We start from the raw sequence: 3,903 nt of genomic DNA, 5'->3' as shown, positions 1-3,903 counted from the left end.
AGTAGGCTGCTGCAAACGTAGGACTGTGTGATTTGAAAGCGAGTTACTGCTGGACAGGTGGGGCCCCATGATTTGACTTGCCATTATCATTTTAACTGCGGCGCTACGACCGGCATGAGTCTCCCAGATTCCTGACCACCTCCATACAGGTGCCTCTCCCAATGCTCCACCATGTAGTAGAGGCTGGCTCTTGCATGAGAGCCCACTTCTCCACTTTTTCCTTGCCTCTCTTTCCTCCACATATGCAAAAATGCCATGTGAAGCGCACTATTGTACTTACTTTTACTTGCTCCTATAGGTGCTTAAGCTTGCCACATAGGCATAAAGTCTGATGTGGCAAGTTAATCAAGAAGAGAGAGACTAGTTTGGTGACCCAAGGAAGAAACAGTGCTAAGCGCGTGTACCTAGGTGAAAAGACAATTTTTAGTCTATAGATAATTAAATGAAGCAAACTTAGCAACACCATTTCATTGGAAGAGGTCACTCCTTGGCAAATGCAATAAATACACGTGCTTGCACCGTTTCTTCCTTGAGTACGAAGAAAGAGATAGAGAGGAGTAAAAAAATACACTTATAGCCCACCTTGTTGTAGTATGAGTGACTAAGTGATGACTATGTATGACATGCCAACATGAGATAGCCTAACACACTATGTTAAATCTCCAAGGGCACGACCGCGCGAGCGACGCGACGGTCGTGGTAGGCACGACCATGATACGGGCTGCTGGCAGCCCTTGGATCTGAGATCAAACGGTCGCATGCTAAGTTGCTGAAAATTTACAGAATAACCCTCCAGGATAGGATATTCACCCATAGGTCTAGAATCACGCCCTGCAACCGTTCGATCTCAGATCCAAGGGCTCTCGGAAGCCCGTATCATGGGAGAATGGAAAGCCACTACCCTGTTGTTCGCATGTTGGCAGTTCACTCCTACTCGTCCCCGCACGTCCTTCAATACTACGGCGGTTCGCTCCTAGTCGTCCCGTCCATTCACATTACGGCAGTTCCACTAATCCTAACACTCCTCCCAAATCCATGGCGTCCCAAATCTCCATGATCGGCGGTGAGTACTATGTTAGAACCATCACCGGCGATGAGTTCGTGGTCATCTACACCCGTTCTTCCACGACGGTGAAAGGATGCCTTTCTCGCTTCAGACGCATGTTCGAAGACTCAGATGATGAGTGGGTCGCTGGGCTAGATGTTGAGTACACCACAGTCCTGGGACGAGAGAAGGATCTAAAGGACGAATAGAGGAAGAAGCCCGCCATGATCCAGGTTTGCGTGCATGACTTATGCTTGGTCTACCACATATGCCATGCCGATGTTGAGTGCCAGGATTTTAAGGACTTTCTTGAGAGCAACCTAGTCAAATTCGTTACTGTAGACTTTGGTAACGACAAAGAGTCCTGCATCGGATAGGCCTCGTTGTAGGCAACACCTTCGACCTCCAGAAGAATCGGCTGGTGTCCTCTCGTCAGCCTTCAATGCTGACCCTGGCAGGAGCCATGGTTCATCCTTCGTACGATAAACTGGAGAAACCTCATTACATGTTTCATCGTCATGCATGGCAGCGGAATTTACTAGATATAGACCACATCCACTATGCTGCAATGGATGGCTACCTTTGCTTCAATATCTACAAGGGTTGGATGAAGAGCAACAACCAAGTGTGCGGTTCAAGCAAAGAAGTATCGGCCAAGAGGAAGAGGGACAAGGACAAAGTCGAGGACGTGGACGAGGACTCCGAGTAAGGTGGCAGTGTCGTTGCTCATAGTGGTTCTAATGCAGTGTCTACCGGAATAGTTGCAAAGTTTAATTTCAGGTGTGCTTAATTTAATTTGAGGGGTGTGTTGTGCTGAGCCCCCAATAGAACTATGTTGTGTTTCTTCTCATTACTTTAACTCTTCAGTACGTACATACTAGTATTTCTTACATTTCATCTTTTATTTGGTATAGTACTACCACTCATTTCTTCACATTATATACGTACAATATATATGGCCAACATCATATAGCCAGCAGTTTAGTTGTCAAAGAATTTCAGGGTGCTTAGTTTTGTCAAAGAATTCCAGGATGCTTAGAGGGTGCTTGTATCCAAGGGACTTATTTTAGTCTGACTAAAAATAGTCTCTTTAAGAGGCTAAAGTTCCAAGCACCCCTGACTAAAGAGGAGCTAAAATTAGTCTTGAGACTAAAATTTTTTAGTTAGGGGTACCCCTACTAAAATGTGGATTAGTCCTCTCTCTACTCATTTAACTCCTCTCCTTTAACACAGGCGAGTTCTGGATTGGAGGGTTTGGAGGATAATAAATGCTCATTAACTTGATTTTAGCCTTTTTAGTATTTGGATCCAAGCATGGGTGAGGCTAGCATGGTTTAGTCCCATTACTTTTAGTCATGGGACTAAAACGTATCAAATCACCCTCTTAGTTTTATTTGAGGGGTGGGTTTGTGCTGGACACCATTATTGTGACTAGCCTTTTTAATAGTACTATATGCATAATTTGGCGACGAGCGCTCTCTATATGTACCACCTTTTTTTAATTTCAAGTTTTGCTCCATGGCGCAATCCATCGATACTACTGTTGTACAAAAGTATACATTTTTTAAAAGGCTAGAGGGCGGGGCAGTCTAGCTTGGTCGGTTTCACGAGAGGCGAGGGCCTTTGTGATTTGATGGCTCATTACTGCTAGAAGGCGGGGCCTTGTGATTTGACTGCTCGTATAAATGCGCCGACGACCTGATCGAGGAGGAGCAAAGAAACATGCGGTATACTCAAGTTTTCCACTAGAGTAGTACTGCGACGTAGGAGCACGAAACACAGCAGCCCAGTGCCATATGGCGATAAAAAATGATCTAATTTGCTAGTCATCTCATTGTTAGCATTGTTCTATTCATTCCCTCAAAAAAACATTGTTCTATTCATGCCTCGCAGAGAACGTGACACATGCGGCGAAACACCCGTAGCAAAAGATTAAACACGGGTGCAAAAGAAGAAGGAAGATTATCACCCCAAATGATCTAATTCGCCGCGGAGTCGTAACTGCTTCTTCATCGCCTCCACGAGCTCCATCTCCTTGCACGTCTCCTCCACCATCTTCATCATTGTGTCCATGATGCGTCATTTCTCAACGCGAGCCTTCATCATCTGTTCCATGACCATATTACATACCTTGACAGCAGCCGGGTGCTCGATGCGGAGCTTCGCCAACTCTTCCTTCTATTCCATGGCGAGGGCCTGCAGCATCTTCATCAAGGAACTACTATTCTCATGCAGCTTCTTCCAGCCGGCATTCTTCTCCTTCAACAGGTCAATCTCGTGGCAGAGCTTCGCATTATCCTCCCGAAGTCGCAGGATTTCACCGGTCGCCTTCTTCTTGGAGGCAATGCTCTTCTTCAGCAGCATCACCAAGCCGGCGGTCAACTCCCCCTGCTGATTGAGCTCAACGGGCATGTCATTGAGGCTCTCCTTCAGCAACTCCATCAAGCCTTGGATGAACTCCTTCTGCTTATTGAGCTGATCGGGCATGCCGTCGAGGGATAACGACTCTAGCTCCACCGGCTCGGCATGTTTGCCTCCGCGGCTAGGGCGCTCCTGGGAGCCATCGCCTGCCCGTGAGAGATCTTTCGAGGTCTCTGTGTGGCGGCGAGCCCTGTTTTTTTCCGCAACCTTGGTTGCCGCTCCCTTGTTACGAGTAGCTCTCGACCTAGAGCTCTGCTCACCGGCCATGGCAACGATGGACGAAGAAGAAGCACTTATGAGGAGGAAAGGTAGAGTGATTTTCGGTTAGGTAGTTCCCCTTTTTATAACCTAAGTACTAGCACAATTACTAATACCTGCATAGTGGGAACACGTTCAGGTTTGGTACGTACTACTAGTAGGTGTGAGCAGGCTTTCGA

This window comes from Triticum urartu, chromosome 6 (genome assembly GCF_003073215.2).
Source record: "Triticum urartu cultivar G1812 chromosome 6, Tu2.1, whole genome shotgun sequence".
NCBI classification, from domain to species: domain Eukaryota; kingdom Viridiplantae; phylum Streptophyta; class Magnoliopsida; order Poales; family Poaceae; genus Triticum; species Triticum urartu.
The sequence above is the reverse complement of the archived record's forward strand: the minus strand, read 5'-3'. Positions refer to the sequence as shown.